The sequence below is a fragment of the Aythya ferina genome, assembly GCF_964211825.1.
Source record: "Aythya ferina genome assembly, chromosome: 1".
Classification (NCBI taxonomy): Eukaryota; Metazoa; Chordata; class Aves; order Anseriformes; family Anatidae; genus Aythya; species Aythya ferina.
The window spans coordinates 100,271,778-100,286,497 of NC_140296.1; the positions used below are offsets into that span (position 1 = coordinate 100,271,778).

At 36.0% G+C, this 14,720-nt stretch overlaps 1 long non-coding RNA gene across 1 annotated transcript in view; it reads left to right on the forward strand.

The window, feature by feature from the left end:
* The window catches only part of LOC311442115, a 170,974-nt gene that overhangs the window by 115,606 nt on the left and 40,648 nt on the right, over positions 1-14,720 (forward strand). Inside the window, exon 5 of the long non-coding RNA XR_014696450.1 lies at positions 7,290-7,425. This is a non-coding gene — a long non-coding RNA (uncharacterized lncRNA). The remainder of the gene's footprint in view (positions 1-7,289; positions 7,426-14,720) is intronic.

Sequence of the window (14,720 nt, forward strand, 5' to 3'; positions counted from 1 at the left end):
TGAAAGTTATAAAAATAAATCTTTGTTAGCACTAGTAGTCTTTATATGAAAAAAGACACTAAGCAGCACACAAATGATCCTGCAAGATTTGCTAAGTGGAAGAAGTGGGGAAGGAGTGGGGAGAGAGGTGGCTTATTTGTTGTTTCTGTACCATTTTTATAGTGTTCCTTCAGTATATGAGAAGGAACAGTTTGTTTAAGCAGACAAGAACAGAGAACACTGATCAACTTCACCTTGTTTCCTATAAACTAGGGAACTGATGCATTTTAATAAATGCATCACTTCTCAGCACACTGTCAGGACTATCCTAAGAGTGTCCCACTGGGAGATGATTTATGAGCCAGTTTGGAAGCTGGTGCTCCAGAAACCAGGAGTAGTGAAAGTGCCTCCCACTGACTGGTGTTGATCACAGAGTGCTGTAACTTGTACGCAGGTCATAGACTACTTCTGTGTCCCACAGAACTATAGTAAGTTTGCACTCCTTTCCCTTCCCTACAATAACAGCAATATTTCTGTTAAAAATTGAAAGCAGTAAATAAAGTTATTAGACCTGGGGTCTTTGCCAAAATTACAGAAACTATTACCAAAGAGTATAATTTTTTACCGTTTTTATATAATATTTATATGCAACCGAATGTGTAAAACTTAAAGTATTTTAAGATGAATAATTTTGGAAAATACACATGACCTCTTCCCTATAAAATCACATACCTGTTCTACAAGGAATGTTCTACCACATCTGTTGGACTTTCAAGTTACAATGCAAATACAATCTTAAAATCAACTGAGCCCTGTTCAAAAGGCCTATTCCATGTGAGAATCTGAAACCTAAACAGTAAATACTAGGTAAAACACAATACTTTCTGCCTCATGTAGAAAGTTCTACTTATTTTAAAGTATATACTCAGATTTAAAACATTATGAGATATTGTCTATTTCTGAGAATTGGTTGCAAATTCTAACATTTTGAAAATCTTTACAATTTTAATTTCTTGCAAACATTTCATAGACAAATGGAGACAATCAGATCTCAGAATGGCAAAGCTATAAAAAGTTAAACTATTTTAGCATTGTTTGTATTCAAATACATTGGTTGTAAATTTGAAACATTGCTAAAATATGTGTTGCTTAAACTAGAGCAAAAGAGCAACAGAAAACAGAAGGAAAATCTATGTGGGTAATGGATAGAATGAAGGCTAGAACAGAAAAGATGATGCATTTAAAATATGTAAAAAACACTTCTTTTGACAAACAAGCATATGTGCCAGCCTAAATGTTTTTGAATTTCCTCTTACAGGCTTATGTTGGTTAGGAAAAATTTCATTAAGACCTATTACCTGTATGCTTATGAAGTCAGCAAGGGATTCAAAGCAGGCTTTTCCAAATACCAAGGGGTAATAATTCTCTAATAGGCTAGCTTCTCTGAATCTCCATAAAATTATCCATTTTTCTTTTTCACCATTTATTATGAAGGTGATACCCATGTCGTTCAAGACCAAAGTGCAGTCTTTTTCTGTCTCTGGACAGAAACTTGGTTCAATGCATTCACAGTCACACAAGGTGGAAACCCACCATTTTCTTATAATGCTTTCAAAGAAGTGCTGGCTGATAGTAATAGGCTAAAGGCATGATGAGATGATAATTGTATTATGTAATCGGAAGATATGTAAACAAGTTTTTAGTTTAATTTGTGTGCAGAGTTGAGCCCCAAAGTATTTTAAACCATCTGAACTGCCCCCTTGATTTTTCCCTATTCTGTTGTAGCTTAAAGTGTTTCCAAGGTCCCCCATGTGAGGATACTCTATTGAGCTGGGGAGCAGTTGGTATGTGCATGTTGGTGGGTGAAGTAAATGTCAAAAAACAAAAACAAAAACAAAGAACAAAAAGAAGAACCATTGCAGATCATCTGCTAATTCCATCAGCCCCAGTTGATTCGCCAAGCAAGAAATGTATGGGTTTTGATACTGGATATAGCTACCTTCTTGCTGAATATAAATATTTCTTTTGAAAGCTATTAGGGAGAAAATTTATAGCCAGTTGTCTTGATTAAAACAAAACAAAACAAACAAACAAAAAAAAAAAGTTTAATACAAGGAATTAAAGAATTATATCATAAAGTGTTATGAAGTGTTACTTCATTTGTTGAGTTACCACTATATTGTAAAAGAGTACTGGATATGATGAACTATTAAACAAATATTTTTTTCTCCAGCACTTTGATCATCTTAGTTGTAATGTGCATTTAAGATATACAATGGCTCAAATAAAGTCTTTAGTAACCACTCTGACCTCATTTTTTTCTCCTCAGAATACCGTTTCTCACATGTAGTATGTCCATGGGACACCTGTTCAGTCTGTATGGCAAGCCCTAAAACCCACTAACAACTGTCAGACCTTCTGTACTAACTCCACCTGCCTCCAAAGTTAAACTTGCAATGCATCAGAAAGTATAAAGGATACTGGTGGAAACCTTACTGCCATCATTTCTTAATTAAAAATACCAGAGAATCCAAAAAAATAAACATCAGGGAACATAGATGAATTGAATAGGTTCCCCATAGACTCTGGAGTTGTCCTGTTACATGATTTTCTGTGGTGATAGAAGATCTGTTTTGACTGACTGAATGGTCTCTGCACAATATGTGCATGTACACGCATATATACCTGTGTGTGTGTACATGTACATGTATATGTGTGTATGTGTAATTAAATGAAATAATGCTGTTGGCTTTTGTCTTATGCTAGCAGTATCTCAGTTCACTGTTCACTCAGTTCTCAGTTCACTCAATTCTTCTGTCTGTGATTTTCAATGTCATAAGCATCTCATTCTTTTCTGTATATGACATTATATGTGAAGCTGTGATTCTGGTGTTTTCTTCACACATCAATCAGGGGACTAAGTAGTGTTTGTGTTTTGTGTGGAATTGATATTGCTGCATTGTGTCTTACTAGGAGTGGCAAGCCATTCTTGTGATAATCAAACCAAGTTTCTGCTACTTTGTGAACTGTGCAAATTATTCTTTATCACTGTCATTTCTTATATTGCTTCCTGTCAATTGTTATTATATTGCTAAAGCACTATTATGATGATTACACTAATGTATGAACACAAGGTGTTTAGGTTGTAAGTTTATAATATAACATGTTATTAAAAAAAAAAAAAAAGTCTTAGCAAGTCTTAGCAGTATACAAGCTCTTTTCAAGCATGCAGAAAGTTATGAGCATCTGGGATCTTAGGAAATTTGAATCTTTAGTGTTAAGACATTAAAAGTAGTTGGTCCTGAAAGAGATGAAACAGTTCCTTTCCAATTCAAGTGACCTATTTCTATTTTTACAACAATTGGGAGTATTTTTGTGTATAATATCATGGTACCCATCAATACTAAGTATTAACAGGATTACCTAGGAATTGTTATGTATCCTATTGCAGTTTGGTTTTGAGAGGCAGTCATAAGCCTATCTACTCCATTGTAGAGTTATTAAGCTTTACTTTTTTTATTTTTTTATTATTTTTTTTTTTTTTCATGGATTAAAGAATTTTCAAAGCAATTATCACAATGATTTACCATACTTATGTTAAAGAACATTAATGCGATATGAATCTGTTCAGGTTAGTGATAAGTAGTCCAAGGAAGATGTTTAGTGTTTGACTAATCATAAGCCTATCCATGCCTCATGAGGACTCAGCCTAGGTACCTTTGGTGCTCATATTCTTTTTACTATCAGTAGTTTTACACTGCTAATTGATTTATTTTGTTATGTTGACCTATATCCAGCAGCAGCTTTATTGTTTTTGATACCCCACTGTATCCAAGCTATCTTACTGAAAAACTGTTTGGGTAGCTTAGTTCACATTCATTTCATATTGGTATGCAATATCTGACACGGGAACTTACTCCTTTTGAACAATTTCCATGTGTTCTTGTATTTCATAAAAATGGAAGGTTTGGAATTCAGTATTCTTTCAGAGCAGTGAAAGGTACATGATATGTTCCAGTTATCTGAACTTCTGTGTTCAAATCAAATCAGCTTCTCTAAAGCTGGAAAGGAAGGGCTAAAATTTCTGCAGCTACAAATGTCTGTGGTATATTTGTTAATGCTTGACATTAACAATGAAATTAACCGGAATGTACTTTTAATTTCAGAGTGGGTAGGATCTCCTTCTTGAGAATTGATTAGAAAATGATTTTAAATGTGAAGTCCCAGTCCTTCCAGTATCCATGAATTTCTCCCATTTATAACACAATTTCACCTCTAAATCTGTTCCACACTGCTATAACATACATTGTTATCTGCCTAGATGTATTGGATGAAATACTGCATGACGGTGATTTTTTTGCTCTGCAGTGCATTCATCACAAGACTGTTTTCACAATAATCAGTTATGCATCTTCTACATGCATCTTAAAATTACTTAAGCAAGCAATGTTGTTTTTTTTCTAAGGCTCTCTGCAAAGCATTATAACTTACTGAGAGCAGAGCAGTCAAAGAAAATGTAAAGGTATGTTACATAAAGACATATGGGCAAGGAGGATAACAAAACATATTGGGAAAACAGACTACAATGTGCTATGCTGTAGTTGCAATAAAAACAAAGAGAATTGCTAGACAACTTTTTAAAAAAAAAAATAAATCATATGCTGTAGATATTTAAATGTAAACATTCTTACTGCATTTTGCTCCTAAAAAGAAGGTAAGCAAAAATATAATTTAATTCATAGTACACAAGGCTTATTGCACAAGTTTAAAGATTTTTTATAGGCCTGTCTTTCCAAAGTGGCACACTTAAACGGGGGAATTGTCAGAACTAAAGTGTGTAAAGATCATATTGGGTATTTAGCAAAGTCTCTTTCTAATTCAAAGGCAGTTTTTGGTGCGAGGATCTCTGCAAGATGCCCTTCTGTTTTTGATTGTGTGTATTCACAAGAACTCCCTACCAGCAGAGGTGAACATCAAATACTACTATCACACTCCTGTACTTTTTTTTTTTACAAATTAGATGAGGTGGTGTTGTGGGGCTGGATTTTGTGAGAGCACATCTCAAGTATGATAAAAGTGCATGACATTGGGATATAATTTAGATAATTCTATTAAATATGGGTCAGAGATGAAGATACATTTCCCATCTGTGTGAACATGTGTATCACATTTAAGAAAGGGGTTAAAAGTAAAATCTGACCTTTGTGGAACTCAAAATTTTTATATTATAAAATTGGCCTGTTTTTTCATTACCTTGGCCCAGGAATCTTCTGTAAACACTATGGTCTGTCTGGTAAATTGAAGTAGTATTTCATGCAGGTGCTAGAAAAGTTGTGGATCGGTTTCCATTAAGAAGTGAGTTAGTACTTGCCAATCTTGTTTTGATATTAAAAGAAACAGCGTAAACAAGAAGGGCAGCTTTTGCAGCAATGTAGATTTTTTCCCCTTCCCTGTAGTTCTTATTCCAAAAGGCTATGAGCTATTGTTGCTGAGGTGCTCTGAGAAATGTCTCATATTCATAAGAGGAAGAAGAGGAATTTGGCTGATTCAGGAGTTGACCTCATGTCCATACTATAGCAAGGGCTGTTGAAAGCACAGGGTGATAGCACAAGTACAAGATAATACTGAAGACACCAAGGGTACAAATACAAGCCACAAAGGATAAATTACTTGTCTCTTAGAAATGCAACTCCAGCTTGTGTTCTTTAGGGAGCTGCAAAGGAAAAAAAAAAAAAAAAAAAAGCATAAAATACTACATTTTGTGGTGGAAGCACAGAGAAAGCAATAAGGTATAAAAAACAGTTAAATCACCTTTAGTCATGGGAGTAAAGGAAGAAGAGAATTGTTCCTACATCTCCACCCAGTAAAGCTTCTGTGTGCATTACCAGCATTTCTACTTACCGCTCGAGGCCCTTCCTCCCCTTTATTGGAAAAAGTGATTAAGGAGGTATTGGGGAGGCATTGGGGAGGCAAGGACAATCCCCAGACATGGACTGTATATCTCGAAACAAGACACTGGAACTCATGATAAGGAAGCGGCAGACGGACAGAGAAACAAACGTAAGGACTATAAATCTCAAAACTGGACATTGGAATTCATTATAAAGATACAACAAATGGAAGAATTAGCAACAACCAGCTCTTGCAATTAAGAAACCTGCCAATTCAGCAGATTCCTGACCAAAGGTGAAAAGTACACTGTGAGGAAGACTCGGGGTCTTCCTCCCAAAGACCCCTGCCCACGTTCCAAAGACCCCTGCCCACAATTCTTGGAAGGCTCTACGCAGGCGCAAGGTGCCAAAAGGCTAATTAGCATGAGAAGCAAGGGAAGGCGGGGATAGGTAATGCATATGTATAGGTGCTTGTAGAATATTGATAGATTGATTGTATAAATTCAAGACTGCTTTTTGCTTTGGGTATGCACGATAGGTGGAGAGATCCCCCGTGCATCCAGCGCTGCAATAAAGAATATACCACTTAAAGGAATTACGGCTTCGATCTTTGAATCAAAAGAGCATTGCTTTCTGACTGGTGTTCACTGTGTTTCCCTACTGCTGGCTCAACAATCCTATGTAAAAAAATATTTTTATAAATGTAGTCAAGTATATTAGAAATATAGAGCATAATACCTGTGTGTTTTGTGCTCTGACATCCTCACACAGGATGATGGATGTCACATCCCTGGGAAGTAAACTCAGATGCTGCACCCTGTGAGGGAACTTCAGAGTCAGTGAAGTAAGGCAGCCGTCATTGCCTCAGCTCATCTTAGGGTTCCCCTTGAAAGCAGAGAGGGCAAGGCTGGGTGATTGGACCCTCTTTTTACGGATTTTCCAAAACTTTTGTCTGCTAGTGCAGCCTCACCTCAAGTACTGTGTGCAGTTCTGGGCACCACAACGTAAGAAGGACATAAACTATTAGAAAGCCTCCAAGGGAGGGCTACAAAGATGCTAAGGGGTCTGGAGGGCAAGATGTATGAGGAGCAGCTGAGGTCCCTTGGTTTGTTCAGCCCAGAGCAGAGACTGAGGGGAGGCCTCATGGCGGCCTGCAGCTCCCTCATGAGGGGAGCAGAGTGGCAGGCTCTGAGCTCTGCTCTCTGGGGACAGCGACAGCAGCCGAGGGAACGGCATGGAATTGGGAAGTTGGGATAGGGGAGGGTCAGGCTGGGTGTTAGGGAAAGGTTCTGCACCCAGAGGGAGGTTGGGCACTGGGACAGGCTCCCCAGGGCAGTAGTCAGGGCACAGAAGCTAGCTGAACTTAAACATTTTGATTTTTTTTTTTTTTTTTTTTTTTTTTTTTTTTTTTTTTTTTAGTCCTGTGTGGAGCCAGGAGTTAACTCAAATATCCTTGCAGCTTCATTCCTTCCAACCCAGGATGTTCTATGATTCTATACTCCTGAAAGTGAAAAGAAAACACCAAATGTAAGACATACCCATTCTCAAGATTCAGGTAAGCTGGAATTATGTTTCAGGTACCTGAATTTCCATATGCATTGTGTATGTGGTTTAAGTGTTTAACATAGTGTGCAGTTAAAGGGAAGATACCTGTTTCTGTTGGAGGACCTGAGAAGTCCTCCCCAGCCTCGAAAGCACTATCTTGGTCATATATGCATGAGTGACTTTTTACTTTAAATTATATGTGAATGCTAATGATTGCAAAATTCCAGTGAATGAGATGTGTTGCCATCACCATCTTTCCTTGGATTTGAATTTAGATGCTCTGTGGGGATCTAGTGAAACTGGTGTACATGACTGGCAGTGATCTTAACTGCTGAAGTTGGAGATTCTGTTATTTTATAGGGCAGGTAACTAGACTTACAAACTAGGAAAAATTGTATGCATGTGACTTAATGGGTGTAACAGACTTGGAATTTCTTCATGGTAAAAATGCTTAGGATCTGACTCATGTTTCTTTTGTTAACATGAATGTGTGCTAATGACAGTCTAGGAAAGAGGCCTAATGTGGTCAGCTGGTATAGACAGTGTATGCGAGGGGAGTCAGAGTCTTTAGGATTGCAACTGCCAGGCGTTTCATCCATGGTGTTTCCTTCATTTAACCAGCATAATTTGGTGTTTCACTGCTTGCTAGGTTGTCTGAATGAAAAAAAAAATCACATGGAGATTCTTATACCAAATTGACTTTACAAGTAGAGGCACCTCTCTTTATTTAATGGGGGAGGCAGACTAAAAGATAAGGGGTCTGAGGAAGTTAGAACAAAGAGTCTGAGAAAAGATGTTTGGCTTTTAACAGAATGTCATGTCAGAATCTTGATTTTTTAAAAAAAATGTAGTTATAACTAGTACAAAGCACCTGCCTAATTTTAAATTCCCTAAATGTAGCACAGATGTTTTAGTTTCTTTATGTGATATTCCATACAATACTGCAAAATACATGTAGTATCACGCATACTACGATGCAAGACTACAATTGGAATTTTATTTATTGTTAAATCTTTTATATTGAAATTTGGCTAAGATCCCTAAGGTGAAGTACATGAATCAATCAAAACTCGAGAAACATATGCCTGTGCTCATCATTACATGATAGAATAGTATGAAATTTGTAGATGCATAGTTAAGCAGTAAGTCTTTTCACTATCAGGATTTCATTTTCAAAATTATTAATTCTCAATAAATTTCCTAAAGTTTCTAAGACAAATTCCTAATGCAAAAAGATTTTTAGTTTTCCTTGAAACTGATGTTTTAGGCATATAAGGGTCAGGCTTCAGATAAATACTTCTGAGTTATAAGGTATGAACAGTTCCTAAAGCTTTTCTTAGATTTCCTTTTCTTAAACATAAGTGGAAATATCCTTAATGTATTTCTGTCACAGTTATGGCAGCCATTAATACATCACCCTGCAAGAGAGTTATAATGATGCATTGCTTATTCTATATATTCTGACTAGATATGAATGTTGATAACATGCAGAATTCTAAAACACTGAAGTCCTTAATACTTGGAAGAAATAAACATTTATTTAACAAAAGAAACTCTACAAACCATTTTAGTGAACACATAAATTTAGATAGAAAAGCAAACAACAATAGCATGCTCCTCTCTGAATGAACAAGTTTAGAACAAACACCTTGATCTGAGAATTGGTATTAGTTTTCCCCTCTTGGAACAATGCTGCCGTTGCCATACTGTTACTTTTCTTCTAATTTCCTTTGAAAAATATAATGCAAATTAAGAACGATTTTTTTGCTACTTTTTGAAAGCTTCATGGTTTTTTTCTTTAATGAGTATGCCTCAGAAGACTTGTCATTTGGTTGGTTTTCTACATAAAACAGGTGGAAGGTCTCTTATCTCAGCTTTTCCTAGTCTTTGCAAAAGCACAAGAGATTTCACAATTTGAGGCAGAAAAAGGAGCTTTTCTTCTATACACTTGCAGCACAAGATAGCTGAAAATTGCCCTTCTAATTACTGAGCAGGCAAGTACTTTTAAATGATGTTATACCTGATAAAGAAACATAATTTTAAACTTTTTTTGTTAATACGTTTATATCTTAATATCTTTATATATAATTTATATCTTTATATCTGTTAACCTGTTCAGTAAATTCCAAGGTCCTTTATTCCTTGAAAGACTCTCCCGAGGTTATACTGTGAGTTTGGAGTCCCTTTGTAAACAACTGGTGACAATACAATTGTGCAGTTACTGTCCCAGAAGATGAGGTCTTTTCATCTTGTCTAGAACTATCTGCATGTTAAACTTATTCTTAAATGAATTTTTGACATGTACTTCAGACGTGAGTGGCTGACTGGATGATCTCTTGAAAACCTATATCGGAAGTGCAAAGAAAAATTATCACGGGAAAAAAAAAAAAAAGAAAAAAAAGTAATTAACTCCTGGCCTGAAAACAATAACAATATAGATGTACCCAAGAAAAGATTGAGGCAATTGATAGGGTTCTGTGACTAGAAAATGTTGCAAGGTTTTTGTTACAATTATATGAAGTTATGCCTCTCTGCTAAATGCGGATTTAATGAGGTTGATGGATTTTCCTCTAGATGCTGGTGCTTAGTCTGGAATTTCATTTGCAGTATTGGTGATTGAGCAATGTTGAGTATTGTGATGCTATGACTAACTTACGAAAGAATTACTTCATAGATCCGGATACAGAACTTCCCAAATAAAAATAGTATCTACTTAGCCACTTAATAATCTGAGGAAGGTATTTGGAAACGTAAGCTATTTGTTAACTGATTTTAGTTCCTTAGTTCCTTCTCATTTAAAAACTGAAATGTATGAAATTCACGTACAACATATATTCATATAATTTTTGATTAGCAACTTTACATGCATGAAATACATTAGAAGAAAGTCATTAATAGGTAAATGAAATCCATGTTTTTAATATACTACATCTGAATTAAGAATCAAAATGCGTTACTTTGAAATAACAGATAATGGTAGGTATCTCTTGAATGCTTCCTACTCCTACCACCACCTTGTGAGTGTTAGGATATAAAATTGAACAGAAAAGAACTAAAGAGAAATCTTCAAATGATTGAAATGTGTTAGTATTGTTCCATCTGCACTAAAGTTGTATGTTTTAATTCCAAATGGAGTGAAAGAGTTGATACTCCATTAATGACAGTGGATACAGTGCTTCTATGGAACTGCTCCTTTGGTAGGCTTAAAATGTCTAAGTAGCAGTTTTGTGCATTTTGAAGTTCTTCTAATACTAAGTTGATTAACTGCAATGGCTGTGTCTTGGGAAAAACTGAATGCTTTCACATTAAGATTCACTAGGCTTATAAATAATGTTTGGTATTATGAAAACAGTTATTACCATAATGAATATAAGAAATCAGGACATCTGAATTCTTTTAAAACTAATTATTAATTGTACTAAAAATAATCAGGGTCTAGAGGTCTGATTTTTGTAAATATGGATGACTATATTTATATTCAGGTTAATAATTCAAGTTAAATGGACTTCAGACTTCCTTAACAGGTTACACATCTGAAGTCTGAATGTTTTATCTATATGACTAAGAAATAACAAAAGCAATTAAAATAATTTGAAGCATGGTGACAGCAAAAGAGTTTTTTTTGCCTCTTCAGTTTGAAAACAATTGCAATTTCTATAGCTGGATGAAGAAGAAAAGGAATGCTTAGTGAACTCCATATCTATGCAAAATAGATTTCACATGTATAAAAACAATGGGGGAGAAGTGATGTCTTTGGAAATGAATTTTTATTTGTTGTGTTATCACTGAAATAAGTTAATTTATGGAGGTCAAATGGTTTGTTTTTAAACTTAATTCCATAACTTGTCACCATACAACACAATAAATTTGCTTCAAATGAAGACTTTAAAACTGATTCCTCTCCCACTCACCATTTAGGAAACTTCATTTTGTAAGATGGTGTTCTTGGAGGACGGGGACTGAATAGCACAGTTACTGAACATTATCTAATCTTACTTACCATATCAATTATTCTCCGAGTGATGTAAGCACAAAGCATTCAAACTAAAACTGTTTCAAATCATACTTTATTCTTGGCCTGTTATCTTTATTACCATTCTAAAAAAGATGAGGGCCATTGCTCTAGTCTCATTTTTGGAAGAAAAAGTAAGTAGGATGTTTTGCTAAAGTGGCAGACATGAATTAGGTCAAAATTTAGGACATGAAAAGGGGAAAACATATTTTTTCCTGTTTTGATAAAAGTGGTCTTCAAAATACATGTGTAAGCTGGCTGTTAAAGGGCTTCTGTTAAGTCATTGGAGTCCTTCCTTGCCTTAAAAATAAATCAATAAAATGGAGGCCACTTCTGTCAGCTTACTTATTCCCTAACACTCTACATTTTCCTTATTAATCTTTTGTGAATAGGCAGGCTATGTTTTAGTTTATGACTGTTGGTTCTTTTACTTGTTGAGATGTGATGACAGGCAGAACTTAAATATCTCAAGAACTGGCTGAAATCTTAGCAGTGCAGTGAAAAAACTTATTTTTTCTACCTCAGTGTTACAGAGATCAAACCAGAGAACGTCTTAATCCTAAACATGGAGAGACCTAAGCAGGCTGAGCTGGCTAGCTGATGTGTTAGGGATCTGGGAAGTGTAGTAGCAGAGATGAGCACCCACCTCCGTTGCTGTCAGTAACCACCCAGCACAGCACATCCTGCAGGTTGCTCACAGGCAGTTGGAAGGTCTTTTTTCCCCTCAAGTGAACTCAGAAGTGCTCTCAAAACTCTTCTCTGGAAAAAAATGAAGACTCGCCCTGAATGGTGGGAGGCAAATGAAGGACTGCGAACAGCTATTTCTGAGGAGTGTTATCTTCTGAACCAAAGTTTCCATCTGTTTTTGTTCAGTGCTCTTTCATCTTGCATTCTTTTATCATAAAGATCATCGTACAGATTTTCTGGTAGCACTATAACCTGACTGCAAGTATTGGTGCTGAAAATCCAAAAACAAAAATCTTGGTGAGAAACCTACAGGCTGTGGCATTGTTATTTGTATGCGTATATTGCATTGTTTTTTACATATAAAACTATGCAAATATATGTATGTGTGTGTACACATAAAACAAGAGCAAGAAAAAAAGGTACTAACATGCTAAAAAAAAATAATTTTAAGCACCGGCAGAAAACAGGTGAGGCAACACTTCATAAATTGCTGTCAGACAAGCTATAAAATTGAGCTGTGTTCTTTCCTCAGATGCTTAGCATGATGGTTACTTGGGTAGGGTGAGAGAATTTTGATCCTCTAGAAATTCTTTAGCTTATGAAACAGTTTTATGCAACTGGTCATAATGCCAATGATTACCATGTCCAAAGTATGAATGCCAGCATTAGTTTATTAGCCTGGTCGGAAAGACAAAGATGCTGACTTAAGAACATTTAACTGCTGAGAGGGTAATGTTTTTCAACAGCTCAGCGAGATATGTACATATTTGAGCACTTTCAGCTAGTGTGGTGTTAGCAGAGGGCTTGTTACTTATAAATACTAAGGATTTATTTAGACTACCAGCTTTGCATTATGCATTTCAACCCTGAACAACAGGTACTTGCAATGAGAGCTTTCATGCTGCACGAAAGGTACCCAGTTACAAATTCTACAGAGGAGATGAAATGCTGTTTTTTCTTTGATTTAACTTAAGGTCTAAACTTAAATTCTGTGTGTGTGTTTTTTTTTGTTTGTTTGTTTTTGTTTGCTTTTTTGTTTTTGTTTTCCTTTAAAGATTGCTTGGTAGATACTAATATAAAACAGTGCATGCCTAAGTGAAAATCTTGTAATCCTGTAAAATCATGTTTAAAAAAAAGAGTCTGTATAAAAAGGTCTTTTATATATATATATATATATATATATATATATTATTCCTGTTAAGTTATATCTGTGTAATTAATAGTCTGGAGTATGCATTGGAGGATACTTTTTTTTTGATTCCAAAGTTTAGCAGAAGGGCAGTGGCATAAATTTCCTAGAGTAAGAGCTCAAGAAACCAGTAAGTTCAGATAGTACTGTGTGTAGCTGTCACATGGCTCCAATGTGGCCGTGGCCATTCAGTTGCATGGTCTCTTCTCAGCCTCTTTGTTCTCCTTTTGCTCAAGAAGGAATTCTGTGTGCTTGCCTTAGGTTATGGAGGAGTTTTCATCAAAACAAAGTATTTTTGGGTTCAATGACCTTCAATACATAAAACTGCAAAAATGCAAAAACACCAGCCAAAGCCTGTGATGTCCATCAGGAATCTATGCAGTGATGCTTAAAATAAATAAATAAATAATATAGAAATTAAGTAAGTGGAACTTGCTCATCTCTATTCCAGAATGTTTGATGTCGTGGTGAATAATTAGGCTATTTCTTGATTTGCTGCTGACATGAGAGAAGAGGTAAAGCAATGTATTAACTCCTCTAAACTGAGGTGCATTTGTTCTTGGCAAGGAATTTTATATTAGTTTTAATCCAATAACTTCTTGGGGCCAAGGACTTTGTGGACTGGCTGTTGGTCTGAACGCAAGTGCCTTGAGACACTAGAGTTACCTCTAGTCCAAAAGATCTCTTGGTTGCCTCCAGATTTCATGAGAAAGTGGAAAAGAGTTTTTATGGATGATGCCCAATGGCTGTGTATTTCCCTTTACCAATTACAGTTTTTTTGTTTTAGTTATGTCCCAAGGTAAGGAAACATCAACGTATGTGTACATATGTGTATGTAGCCTAAGGCTAATCATATGTACATGTGTATATATACATACATGTAGCCTAATATACAGGAGCATATACGGCACGTGTGATTAAGCTCAATTAGGCTGTCATATTTGGATATGATATAGAATCATAGAATGGCTTGGATTGGAACGGACCTCAAAGATCATCTATTTCCAACCCGCTGCCGTAGGCAAGGATGCCACCCACTATATCAGGTTGTCCAGGGCCTCATCTAACCTGGTCTTGAACACCTCCAGGGATGGGGCATCCACAACCTCTCTGGGCAACCTGGTCCAGTGCCTCACCATCCTCTGAGTGAAGAATTTCCTCCTAATCTCTAAGCTAAATCTCCCCTCTTTTAGTTTAAAAACATTCCCCCTATGACCGAGGCTAATCATATGTATGATGTGCCTCCGTGTGTATACGTGGATATATTTATATATGCATAAATGCATAAGATTATCCTTGATTAGGCTATCCAGATGTTCCAGTAGTAAATTGTGTCCATCTGGGAGAGGAATGATTGCCTGGGTCTTCTCATCACGAACTAGAGCTGAGGGAGAGCTGTATGAAAGCATAAATACGC